We start from the raw sequence: 13,652 nt of genomic DNA on the forward strand, positions 1-13,652 counted from the left end.
GAATGTTTGGTAAAATTGACCAGTGAAGCCATCTGATCCTGAGCTTTTCTTTGTTGGGAGGTTTTTGATGACTGATTCAATCTCCTGTTATTTGTTTGTGAGTTCTTCTATTTCTTCTTGAGTCAGTGTAGGTTTGTGTGTTTCTAGAAATGTGTCCATTTCATCTAGGTTATCTAATTTGTTGGTGTACAGGTGTTCATATTATCCTCTTATAATAGTTTTTATTTCTTTGGGGACAGTAGTAATGTCTGCCCTTTAATTTCAGATTTTTGGTGTTTGTGGCCTCTTTCTTTCTGTCTTTTTGTTGTTGTTGTTGTTCTTTGTCATGCTAGCTAAAGAATTGTTTGTTTAATTGATCTTTTCAAAGAAACAGCTTTTGGTTTCAGTGATTCTATTGTTTTTCTAGTATCTATTTCATTTACTTGCTATAGTCTTTGTTATTTCCTTCTTTCTGCTCACCTCTGGTTTGGTTTGCTCTTTTCCCTCTCGCTCCTCCAGCTGTGATGTCAGGTATCTGATTTGAGATCTATAGCGTTTAGACTTTATAGTTCCCTCTTAGCATTCCCTTTGCTGCATCCTAGAAGTTTTGGTATGTTGTGTTTTCATTTTCCTTAACATCAAGATGTTTCCTAATTTCCCTTGTGATTTCTTCTTTGACCCATTGGTTGTTTGCACACCTTGTTTAATTTTCACATATTTGTGAATTTTCCAGTTCTCCCTCTGTTTTTGATTTCTAGCATCATTCCCTTTTGATCGGAGGAGATACTTTGTATGATTTCAATATTTTAAAATTTAATTGAGTACTTGCTTTGGCACACATATACTAAAATTGGAGTGATACAGAGAAGATTAGCATGAGGCCCCTGCACGAGGATGACATACAAATTCGTGAAGCATTCCATATTTTTTAAAAATTAATTAGATGTGTTTTGTGACAATGTCTATGTGGTCTCTCCCGGTAGAATGGTTTGTGCACAAGTGAAGAATGTGTATTTTGCTACTGTTGGGGGAGTTGTCCTATATATGTCTGTTAGGTCTAGTTGATTTAAAGTATCTCTCAAGTCTCCTATTTCCTTATTGATTCTGTCTTGATGTTCTATCCATTATTAGAATGGGTGCATTTGAAGTCTCCTATGGTATTATAAAACCATCTATATGGTTCATATCTGTCAACATTTGCTTCATAAATTTTGGGTCTCTACTGTTAGGTGCATTTATAGTTAGATATATTTGTAAGTCTTCTTGTGGAATTGATCCCTGTATCAGCATATATTGACCTTCTTTGTCCCTCACAACCATTTTTGTCTTAGAGGCTATTTTATCTAATATCAGAATAACTACCTGAGCTCTCTTTTGGTTACTATTTACATGGTGTATCTTTCCATTCTTTCACTTTCAACTTACTTGTGTCTTTGGATTTAAGATGAGTATCTTTTAAACAGCATATAATTGTGTTGTTTTTTGTGTGTTTTTTTAAAGATTTATTTTTTATTTATTTCTCCCCCCCCCCTCGTTGTCTACTCTCTGTGTCCGTTCACTGTGTGTTCTTCTATGTCCGCTTGTATTCTTGTCAGCGGCACAGAGAATCTGTGCCCTTTTTGTTGTGTCATCTTGCTTCATCAGCTCTCCGTGTGTGCAGTGCCACTCCTGGGCAGGCTAAGCTTTTTCCATGCAAGGTAGCTCTCTTTGCAGGGTGCACTTCTTGCACATGGGGCTCCCCTATGTGGGGGACACCCCTGCGTGGCAGGGCACTCCTTGAGCACATCAGCACTGCGCGTGGGCCAGCTCATCACACAGGTCAGGAGGCCCTAGGTTTGAACACTGGACCTCCCATATGGTAGGCAGATGCTCTATCAGTTGAGCCAAATCTACTTCCCAGTTGTGTTGTTTTTTAAATCCAATCTGCCACTCTCTTCCTTTTGCCTGGTGAGTTTAATACATTACATGTAAAGTAATTACTGATCATGCAAGACTTTCTTCTGACATTTCGCATTTGGTTTTACTAAGTTTATACCTTTTGGTCCCTCAGTTCTTCTGTTAATGCCTACACTGATATTTATTTGATTTTATGTAAGATATGACTATGAGTCCCTTCTCATTTCTTTCTCTATTATTTTTCATATAATTTCTTTGTGATTGTGATAGGGTTTAAATGTAATATTCTAAGTCTATAGCAATCATGTTTGATTTGATACTAAGTGAACTTCAATAGCATATACATACACTGTTCCTATACCTTGTTACAAATGAAAACTTTACATCTTATATGTCCAAAACCATAGGTATATCATTACTTTGTATGCATTTGCAGTCTAGAATCTGAAGGAGTAAGAAGTGGAGTTACATGCCCAAAAGCAATGTAATAGTACTGGCATTTAGAAGTACCCATGTTGTCACCTTTTCTCAAGGTCTTTATTTCTTTATGCCCCTTTGACCTACTGGCTTGTGTTCTCTACTTTCATTCTGAAGAACTCCCTTTAACATTATTTGTAGGTCAGATCTAGTGGGGATAAACTCCCTCAGCTTTTGTTTACCTAGGAATGTCTTAATCTCTCCTCATTTTTTGGAAGACAGTTTTGCTGGAAATAAAATTCTTGATTGGCAAGTTGTCAATCTCACTACCTTTTTGCCTTCCAGGTTTGTGATGAGAAATTGGCACTTAATCTCTTTGGCGCTTACATTGTACATAGCACATTGCTTGTCTTTGCTGCTTTCAGTAATTTCTCTTTGTCCTTGTTGTTAGACAGTTTGACTACTATGGGTCTAGGAATAATTCTTTTCTAGTTTATCCTTTTTGGGGTTCATTGGTATTCCTAAATATGGCAATTTATATAACTTATTAGTTTTTAGTGTTTTGTAATGTGTATGTCTGTGTGCACGTGTAATTTGTATTTTAAGAGAGAGGGAGCCCATGCCTATCTCCCTATCTCAGAGTGCTGACACCCTTCCTGGGGTGAGCCGTCTTCTGAATTCCAGTCTCCCACCCACTGTCTCTTCTCTTGTTCAGAGCAGACAGAGCTATGTCAAGAGGCCCAAGGACCCAGACCCCCAGAATCCTGTGGTATCCCCAAAGGATCCTACCCCTCTTACCTAGTACTCCCTTGCTAGACAGAGACCTGGGGTGGTGGGAGGGATTCCCCAGGATCTGGAATCTTCAGCCAGGGCTCTGTCCTCAGCCTGAGAAGAGCTCCTGTCTACCCACCCTTGGCATCTGTCCTGACTCTGGCCACCCTGCCAGATGTGGCTCAAAGCTTGTGCGACTTCCTATCCCAGGGGAACTGACTCACCTCTAGGAAGCTCTCAGGAAAAGGGAAACCTCTGACAGTTGTCAGAAAGCTCGTTAAAAGTGATTGATTCCCTGGAGTAGTCCCTGGTTTTCATCTGGCAGGTGAGAGGGGAGAGCTCTGATGTCGTCAGTTTTTCTAACTTCCCATGAATTCTCTAGAAGAGGAAGCCAAGAGGTTGTGGCCCGGGATCCATTAGGGTTCAAGTGAGCCTGAAAGCCAGGAAAAGTCCCAGAAGTTTCCCATCTGTATTATGATGATAATTATAATAAATGTACGGAAAAAAACAGTTGTAATAATAAGGAAAAAGAACAAATATTTGCGCACCCGCTATGAGTCACAACGCAGTTCTAAGTGCTTTAACATGGATCACCTCCCTCAGTCTTTACCGTAACTGTGGAAGGGGAGTCTATTCTTACCCCCATTTTACAGAGAAGGAACCTGAGGCTCAGAGAAAGGAAATCAAAGCCACACAGCTGGCCGTTGGAGAGCTGGGAATGAAATGCCAGGGGAGAGGTGGGATTCCGGCTTCAGTGCAGGGCCGTCCAGGCCCAGGGTTGCGGGATATGAGCTGCCACCTTGTGGTGCTTGCAGTGGGGGGTCCAATGAAAGGCACAGCTGTAAAGATGAGTTATTAATAAAAAAATCAGTCTCCCTCTCTAGATTACCTCAGAACCAAACAGAACTAACCCTCTTTTTCTTCAGGAATTGTCCACAAGTTGGAACCATCCAGAGGGAGGCCAGGGAAGAGCGTGGTTTCAATGAGAACAGTTTCAGAGGAATGAAAGGAGCAGGCCAAGCTGGAACCAGCCAGGACTCATTTCGACCAGTCCGTGTTGCTTTAGTCTGGACAAGACTGGTTTGTTCCAAGTTAAATTTAGCCAGAACCAGGTGGAACCATCCAGAATCAATTTTGAAAGTTCTAAGTTGGTGTGATCTCGTCAGATCATGTTAGAACCCATTTGCATCCTGATTTGGTCAGAATCAAAATCAGTTAGAACTAGTTTGGAATGTTTAGAAGTGGTTTGAGCCAGTTGTGACGGGTTTGAAGCAGCCAAAACTTGCCTGACACAATCATAACCACTGGCTCTAAGTTTATAACAGCAGTTCCAGTAAAGCATTAGAAGCTGGCGCGCAGTGGCTTGGGTTGTGAACAGAACGCGGGCAAGTGGAGCTGGAAGGGGGGCGGCTAGGAGCTTGGTTTTGCCTGCCCGGCAAGGACCTTGAAGGCCACACTGAAGAGCGGATGACGTCCCCTCCAAGGGCACAACACGCATAATCCTCCAGAGTGCTGCACAGGCCACAGGCCTGCAAATCAGCCTCTCACCCAGCGATTGAAGGGAGGGAAGCTTTCATCACCGGGTTTTGGGTAAATTATTGCAGATGGAAGCATATCTTTGATTTCATGAATTTTTGCTGGAGCATGAAATTTCCTGGAGCAGATTCCCTGAGGATCATGGAGCCCCTACCTTTCCTCTCCCTCTGACACATCCCACTCCCTGTTCCGTCTTGCCTATCCCCCCGCCACCACCATGCTTTGTTTTTCCAGGAGTCTCCGCTCTGCCTTCCCAGGCTGATGGGCTCACCAGGCTGCGGGCGGGTAGGGGGCTCAGGGAGGCGATGTTCACTGAGAGCTTTGTAGACCCTACGTGCAACAGAGGAGGGAGAGGTGGCCCGTGGCAGGGACTCCTTGTCACTGTCCGGGATGAGAGACATCCAGGTATCCAGGCCAGTCCTGCAGGCAGAGAATGGTGGGCACAAGAGGGGCCAGGCCCTCCAGGGGCTTCCTACAGCCGCTGATGCTACAAAGCCATGAGTGGCTCCGGGGGAGTCCAGAGTAAAACCCAGGCAAGAGCCTTCAGAGTGCACCTAGCCCAGACCCTGCTTTTCCCAGCGTGCCTGAGAGGAGAGGGACGGGTCCAGGGCCCACGGCCAGGCTGCCAGGGTGCCCTGAGGAGATGCCGGCCCCCGTCCTCAGCGTGGCTCCTGGGGGTGGCGTCTGTCCTGGGGGCTCCTCCTTCCGCCCCACCCACCCCTGGAGGACAGATCACCTAGGAGTCTGAGAGCACAGGCCCTGCAGGCTTACAGCCAGACAGAGGGTTTCTGACCTGCTTCTGAGCCGCACCACCTCAGGTGAGCATCTCCACCTCTCTGCACTTCTGTGCAAAATGGGCTCACGCTAGAAGCCAGCTCAGAGGGCTGCTGCGCAGTTTGAGCGGAAAGTTCATGCCCAGTGCCTGGTCGTCACCTAATAGTTGATGTAATAATGCTTGTTAGCATTTACCATGTAATGATGGTTGATACTATGGCCAAGCCCTCGGCATGGTCACAGAGGCACAGGATGAGGACTCAGAGGTCGGGGTAGAGTCCCAGCTCAGCCGCCGACTCATTCACTGCGCAGCCTCAGTTCCCCCCCCGTCCTGCCTGCCTCCTGGGTAGGTGTGAGAAGCCACAGGCGTGAAAGTACTTTGAAAACTGGAGTGTCGCGCCCTCACACCGCTCTGGTGGACGCAGAGATCACAGTCCACATCGCCCTCCGAGGACAGACTCCGCCCAGCCGCCTCGAGTGGCCGCCAGCTGTGGCCTCTGTGCAGGTCGGCCTCGCCTGGACACGCCAGCCCCTCGGGGTCAGCGTCTGCACGGGCCCCGCAGCCAGGGGCCAGCGGGGTACCAGCCCAGTGTGGGGCTCCCGGAGGCATGACTCACTCCCAGGCTCCCTGCAGGCTGCCCGGGGCTCCCTCAGGTCTGCGCTGCCCTGCGCTCGTCCCTCCACCACCCCCCTTCCTCCCTCTCCCTCACAGGTACTGAGCCCTCATCAACGCCTTGCGCCCCTGACTTCTCCTCTGCATCTGCTGCCACAGAACTCAACCTGCAAAAGCTATATGAAAAACGATTTACTTTACAGGCCATTCGGTCAAAACCTATAAAATGGTGCAGTGCAAAGTGTAAACTATAGACCGTGGTTAGTACAATACCTCAATATGTGTTCATAGTCGTAACAAAGGTACTGCAGTAACGAAAGATCTTGTTAGTGGGGAAAAGTGGGGGAGGGGGAGGGGATGGGTATACGGGAATCCCCTATATTTTCCATGAAACATTTATGTCATCTAAAACTTCTTTAAAGATAAAGAAAAAAAACGAACATTAAAAAAAATGATTTCCCCTTTGTATGACGACTACATATTACATGGAGAAGGAAACCTCCACGGCCAGAACCACCTGGCTCTTGAAATTTGGGCCCTTTAACACCTGGTTCCAATTATTATAAATCTGAAAATGCAGTAGACAGGGGCTAGCTCCATTTGGATGGAGGTTCTCCAGGTAACTCTTGTTAGAGTCGTAGAGAAAGATAAAATGTGGGATGGAAGGTGAGAAGAGCTACATGGCTGAACTCATGCTTCTTACCAAAGGCCCCTAGAAAGGGTCCCTCCTCCACAGTGGTCCACCAAGAGCACAGGCTCTCAGACACACACCCTCGCTTTTGCTCGGGGACAGTCAAGGTTTCACAATAAAATGAGAAAGGTTAGGATGATAGGGTGAATTTTAGGGAAATGATGCTGCTCATCGTAATTTGCTTTTGAGAGGCCTACATAATGCTGATTATAGGGTGTAGGCATTTTTTCTTCCGAATGTCCTTATTTGACGAAAGTACCAACAACAACAAGAAAAGCTCCGCACACTGGAAATCCAGGCTTGGGAATCCCTGACAGGTTGCAGATCATCACAGGGGGTTCCCACCTGTGCGGCCAATGTCTACCCTGACCACAGGTGAGAACTCATAGCCCCGCCTCTCTGGACTTGGCCTCCGCCCAGCCAACCAGCCCGTCCCGCAGGGCGGGTGACGATTCCTGGCACAGGGGACGGCTCGCTGACTGCAGCTTCAGGGCCTTGGCCCTTCCATAGGTTGGTCTGAAGGCAGAGGCCACAGTGGCATTGCCAGCTGTATTCAAGAAGGGGCTGTAAAGGCAAGCAGTCCCTTGGCGCCTTCCTCAGGTCCCACCAGAGGAGTAATGAGGGCCAGGTGGGCCAACAGCACCCCCAGATGAGCCGTGAGCAACCCCCATCATCGCTCCTGGACTAATCGCCACCCCACCCGCCCGCCTGCCCACCAGGCGCCCACCATGTGTCCCCAGCTCTGGGGCCACCATTAACGGCATGTGCGGCAGTTTTACAACGCGTGGCTGGCAACAATTTTACACCTCATTTGATTTACGTTCCAGATTCGCTCCTCTCTCAGAGGCTCCGTCCATCTGGAGAGCTAGCACAGCCCGTCCGCCCTGGTTCCTGGGCTCCCACAGAGCAGGGGCTCTGGGTCTGCAGGGCCTGGTCTTGGGCAGGCTCTAGGTGCTGCCCACAAACAGCACCCGGCCCTGGCCCTGCTCCCAGGCTTCCCTCCAGGAGGGTTCCCTGAGCTAGGAGGTATCAGACTGGAGCCTCCACGGGTAGGCCCAGCGATGAACAGAGAATCCCATTACCAGCATCACCCCCATTTTACAGGTGGGAAAACTGAGGGTTGGAGAGAGGTCTCTGGGCCCTCAAGACCTTTCCAAAGGTCATACAGCTGGTCTGTGCCCCGTGTTAGCAGCAGAGAAGAAAGGTCTGCCTAGTCCCTGCGCCAGCCCTCCAGGACCCGCGGGAGTGGACTGCTTGTCAGGCCGGTGCCCTGACTTAGGTTGTGGAACGGCCAAGCTGAAAGGCCCTTTGCCCTTCTCCTTCACAGCAGAGGAGAGCACAGAGCTGAGGGACAGGCACACAGCCAGCTGGGCGCAGAGGCTCACGGGGGCTAGAACCCCAGCCTCCGGATCCCCGGGCTTTCAGCATGCCCTGAGAAGGAAGATCGTTTCCGTGACCAGATCCCCTCACTCATCTGTTTTTGGATGACTCCCAGGAGCTCGGCTTGGAGGTCACGACAGTGACCAGGCAGCCCCTCACTGCTGCCACGGGGCCTCGGCTCTGCCGTGGGGGCCGACGAGCACCTGGGCTACGACAGTCCAGAGCGATGAGTGGTGAGGGCGTAGCGCTGGCCCCAGCACCGACCCCATCCTGTGTTCGGGGTATTCCCTGGCGCCTGATGAATCTTGATTGAAGGCCAGACTCACCTCCCACTGCGAAAGCTGGAAAGGCCAGACACTCACTCTGGCGTGTGACCGAGGTTTGGCGGTCGGCTGTACGCGTCCCCAGTTCAGACTCAGGAGCTGGAGACAGGAGGAAATGGGAGACAGGGCGTTCTCTAGAGCGCAGGGCTTGGGCAGCTGCAGTGAGGCTGCGTGCCCAGGGGCAGGGGCGGAGCTGATGGCATTGGCGGCGCAGCCCCCAGCGTCCAGGGATCGGCTCTGGCCTCAGGATGCCCCCCTGACCAGTTCTGGCGCTTCCTGTGGGGTGAGGCTCCCAGCTGTGCACCTCAGGGTGATGCTCCAGCCTCCTGGGAGGGTCTTTAAGGTTCTCAATAGCCTTAAACAAAGCCTTTTTATTATGGAACATTTCCAACATACACCAAAGTAGAGAGGATAGTACCAAGAGTTCCTATGTACACATCCTCAAGCTTCAAAAAGCATCAGCATTCTGCCATTCTTGTTTATCTTCCCTCTTACACATCCCCCATATGCATTTTTTCCTCAAGTATTTTCTTAAATCAAGACTTTATTTTTTAGAACAATTTCAGATTTACAGAAAAATTGAGCAAAAAGACGGAGTTCTTTTACAGCTCTCCCCACCTGCACCCAGCTTCTCCTACATTAGTACGCTCTGCATTCGTACGATTCACTTGTTCCAATGAATGAACCAATATTGGTACATTATCAGTAACTAAAGTTCAACTGGATGTCATTAGTTTTTACCTAATGTCCTTTTTTCTCTTTTCCAGGGTAGCACATTACATTTAGTCGCCCTGTCTTCTTAGGCTTCTCTGGGCTGTGACAGTTACTTAGACTTTCCTTATTGTTGTTTTTAAATTTCTTATAAAGGGCATTTATTTTGGGTAGAAGCTTACGGTCACAATGCTTTAAAGAGTCCAACTCAAGGTACCATAAGAGGTACTTTCTCACCCAGAGTCTGTTGCCACCTGTTGATGCAAGACGGTGGGTGATGTCTGCAAGAGCTCAGTCTTCCTCCTCACAAGGCTCCGTGGCCCTAGCTTCTTCCAATATCTACAGCAAGCTGGGACAAGTCTTGTCTCTCTTCCAGGGTTCATTTCACTCTGGGCTCAGCTGCTCTGCCCTCTCTACAAGGCCAGCTGTAAACTGTCAGGTGAATGGCTTGTCCCTCTTCCTGGGGCCTTTGCCATGTCTAAAGGAGCCTTCTCTCTTTCCTCACGTATTTGTGACGACCCATTCTGTCCATGTCAATGGATTTATAAACAAAGGGGCTGTGATAGCAGGAACAGGGGTTTTGCATGAGCCCAGTAACATAGATTTCCACTCACCAAGACCAATATGGGTATGGCCATAACTAAGTGTCCAATGAAGGTCCAACCTGCCTGCCAACAGCAGGGACCAACACTGAGCCTCCAGTATGGTGCCACTCTCCATGGGGGATCACCCAAATACCTGGAGGCAGGTTGATGACTTTGGACCACTTCAATCTTGGAATTCAATATATGCTTTGAGTCAGTATCTAATATATGGTGTGGTTTCTCCCATAGCCAAGATTCAAAGGGTCCAGACATTACAAAGTGGAAATGGTAACAACTCCTCTCGCAATCTTCTACTTCTAATGATCCATTGGTGACATTTTTTTTCTCTTATTCCTGCAACTCTGAGCTCTCCTTGTTTAGAGGTCTTAGTTCCCATGGAACGCGTAAAAGAAGAAATATAAACGGCTAAAAAATGTGAAAAATATCACAAGTAGTCAAAAAATGCAAGCTAAAGCAACAAATACCTTTTCACTTCATAAATTTTCATTTTAAATGATTATAATACCTAATGCTGATGGTGAGAAGAAACAAATTTCGCTCATATACTCTTTCCAGAGGATAATATCTTACAAAGACCTTAAAATGTGCATCACTTTGGTCAACTAATTCTACCTTTGGGAACCTAGTTTGATGTTTCCAGTCTTGTTTAAAGCCCAGGATTTAGAATCAGATAGACCTGGGGGTGAATTCTGCTTCTGGCGCATGTATCTGGGTACATTGAATACGCTCAATCTCTGTTTCCAGGTAAAGTAGAATGCACACTCAAACAATGGTAGCTAATGTCATCCTTAATGATTGTAGGTGTTTCCAAAGCCTCTAGTGTAGCCTCATAGTGTTGTATCTAGCAGTGAAAAATTGGAAAGGCCTAAATATCCATTAATTGAGGATTGTCTAAAATTACGACGCATCAATTCAATAGAATATTATGTATCATTAAAATGTGATCGAACAGTATATAATGAAATGAAAAGATATTCATGATACACTATTAGGTGAAAAAGACAAGTTAGAAAATAGTATATGCTGCATGATATCATGTTAGTTTTTTTTTAAAAGATGTAGATCTTGCACAGCAATAATATTTGAATGATATGAAATATAATGGACATAGCCATTATTCTCTCGGAGGAGGAGGCAAATTGGGTGATTTTCGTTTTCTCCTTTTCACTTATCCATATTTTCCAAATTCGTTTTAAGGAATATGAATTGCATTTGTAACAACAACAACCTCCCCACCCCCAAAATTTTTAAATGTAGAATGGCAGAGAGGGAAGCCCCGTCCCAGGCAGCCTTCTCCTGCCTCTAGTAGGCTGGCTGGCAGGAAGGAGACTCCAGCTATTAATACATCGTTTCTGTTACCTCCATGTCACAACTCCACCCCCCCAGACACCCCTCAGGTGCCAATAGGATGGTGAGACTGTCACAACAGCCTCCGTGTCCGAGACCAGACCTGCTCCATTCAGGGTACCCAACAGGAATGTGGCTGCTTGGGAGAAGTGGGCCCTGACCCAGCACCCTGGGCCTGCGTGTATTGGCTGAAGTTCACCAAGATGCCAGCGGACTGAAAATATTTTTCAGCCGAGCGTCAGTGTTTGACTGGAGAAGCAATAATATTCCTTCTCTGGATGTCAAACATCCGGATAAACAGAAGTCTTTTTTCCACCTTCTCTCTTCTGCTAGCGTTACAAAGGATGCTCTGACAGGTTTTTGGAAGAGACTTCCCCAGCCAGGGTGAGGGCCAGCCTGTGCCACAGGGAGTGCTTGTTTCTGAAAGGAGAGGGAAACATGTGGCCCTCTGCAGGTTTGCTCAAAGGGCCTGGCTTCCTCAGGACAGAGGGTGTGGCTGCCACAATCTGCCTTCTCCAGCGTGGAGGATGCAGAGGGGTGCGGCGGGAGCCACAGCGCATCTCACTTGGGCACCCAAGCTCCTCCCGTGGCAGGCAGGGCAGGCAGGATGGGAGACCCTGGCTGGGAGAACGCGTGCAGCTGGAGTCCACGAGCATATTGGGTCAGGAGGAGAGAGGGAAATCGAGGGTGGACATTCATTCAGGAGCTCCCATTAATTTCATTGGACTGCGACAGCAGGACTACTAACCCGTGGAGAGCCAGTCTCACCCAGCGGTTGGGAAAATCCAGTGGATTTAGCTAAACCTCCAAATTAAACAAAAGTTTTTCCTAACGTTTCCCATACCTCCACCCCCGCCCCACCCCTTCATCACCTACCAAATATAACTGGTATTTGGGGGATCTGTTGGAGAATTTCTAGGAAAGAAGGTAGAGGGGAGAAGGACTCAAAATCAATTCCTTGGGCTCCTTGGACTTCCATCTTAACCCAGGTCATCTGATGACCCCTAGGCTGGGCTCCCCGACCCCTAAGTCATGCTGCTCTCCATTTCAAGGGCACAGTCTGCTCCCTGACATTCGGACACTCTGCCTGGATATCTGGACCCCTCCCCTGGACGATGGCAAAACAACCCCTGCCAATGTTTCAGCCTGGTCTGGCCCATCCTGATCCAACTGGCAGCACTTTCCCTTTGATGAGACATGGTAGCCTGACCCACCTCTGTATAAAACAGAGGCAGAACCAGCTCTACTAGACTATCCTGTCATAGATGCTCCCAAAGAAAACCTAACTGATTTGACTTGAGAAGGTAAACTTGGGTCTTTTGACCAGAAGTTCTCAGAACACCTAGTAAAGGGTCCTCCCTGTTCATACAAACTGGATTTAGTCCAAACCTCTGTGATATTTAGAAATCTTGTCTTCTCTGTAAAGACTCCATCACTGAGCCCTATGGATCCTACTGCCAAATGTCAGCCCCAGTCTGTCCCTTACCCTCCTCTGGTTCAAGCCGCCTTTATCTCTTTGCCTGGATTTTTACAAGATCCGCTTCCCTGCTTTCACTCTGGTCTCTGTCCAATTCATTCACTGCACAAAAGCAGGTGTGCTCTTTCTTTATGTGTAAATCAAATCATGTAGTTCCCCTGCTTAAAACTCTCCCCTGGCCTACCACTGCGCTCATAACACAGCTCAGCCCCTTCACCCAATGGCCTTGGGATCCGCCCATTTCTTGCAGCTCATCTTCACCCATAGTCCTTTTGCATCACTGCTCCAGCCACACTGGCCTTCTTTCCTTTCCTCTGGTGCCAAACACGTTCTTGCCTCAGGCCAACCCCTATACACTCCCTCTGCCTGGGACACCCTCTCCACACTAGGCTCTTTCTTATCCTTTATCCTCCAGGTTCAGCTTTGGAGGGGCTTTCTCTGACCATCCAAGCTGAGAAAGCACTTCATGGCATTCTGCTGTTCTCCTTACTAGAACTCATCATCCTTTAGAGTGTGTGTCTGATTGGGCACTCACTTAACCACAGAGTACATACCCATCTTGACACTAGACCATGGGTTCCATTATGGCAAAGACCATATCTGCTCTGCTAAGCCCTTCGTGGCATCATTCACATGACAGTGTATGTAAGTAAATAAAAGAGGAAGCTGGGATAGAGCAGGGCAAAGGGCAGCAGGAGGCAGCGTGATTTAATAACAAGAAGGTACACCTTGGAGTCAGATAGTCCTTGGCTGGCAGTTTGGCTCAACCACATTCTAACCATGTGACCTTGGGCAAATTACTTAACCTCACTAAGCCTCAGTTTCCTCATCTATACGATAATGATTATAATTCCTTGCTAGATGGTTTTGAAAATTAAAGGTAATGTATTTAGGGAATCTGACCCAATGCCTGGCACCAAATAGTTTCCCCCATTTATCCGAAAAATGCATATCGAAAGCATATAGTGGGCCAGGCCTGTGCTGGGGACTAAGAGCTACACAGACCCTGCATTCAAGGGGGCTCCATTTGGAGGCTCTGTAAATTGCAGCTATTCACAGTAATAGCACTATTACAACTAATAATAAACAAAATGTTAGGAAATTCTCTAGCCAGAGGGAACGAGCCAAGCCA

General features: G+C 47.6%; 1 non-coding gene across 1 annotated transcript; it reads left to right on the top strand.

The window, feature by feature from the left end:
• Positions 1-798: 798 nt before the first annotated feature.
• On the top strand, positions 799-908 carry LOC111761965 (U6 spliceosomal RNA). Its single transcript, XR_002795189.1, has one exon. It is a non-coding gene; the product is annotated as a U6 spliceosomal RNA (small nuclear RNA).
• The last annotated feature ends 12,744 nt before the right edge of the window (positions 909-13,652 follow it).

This window comes from Dasypus novemcinctus, chromosome 3 (assembly GCF_030445035.2).
Source record: "Dasypus novemcinctus isolate mDasNov1 chromosome 3, mDasNov1.1.hap2, whole genome shotgun sequence".
Lineage (NCBI taxonomy): Eukaryota > Metazoa > Chordata > Mammalia > Cingulata > Dasypodidae > Dasypus > Dasypus novemcinctus.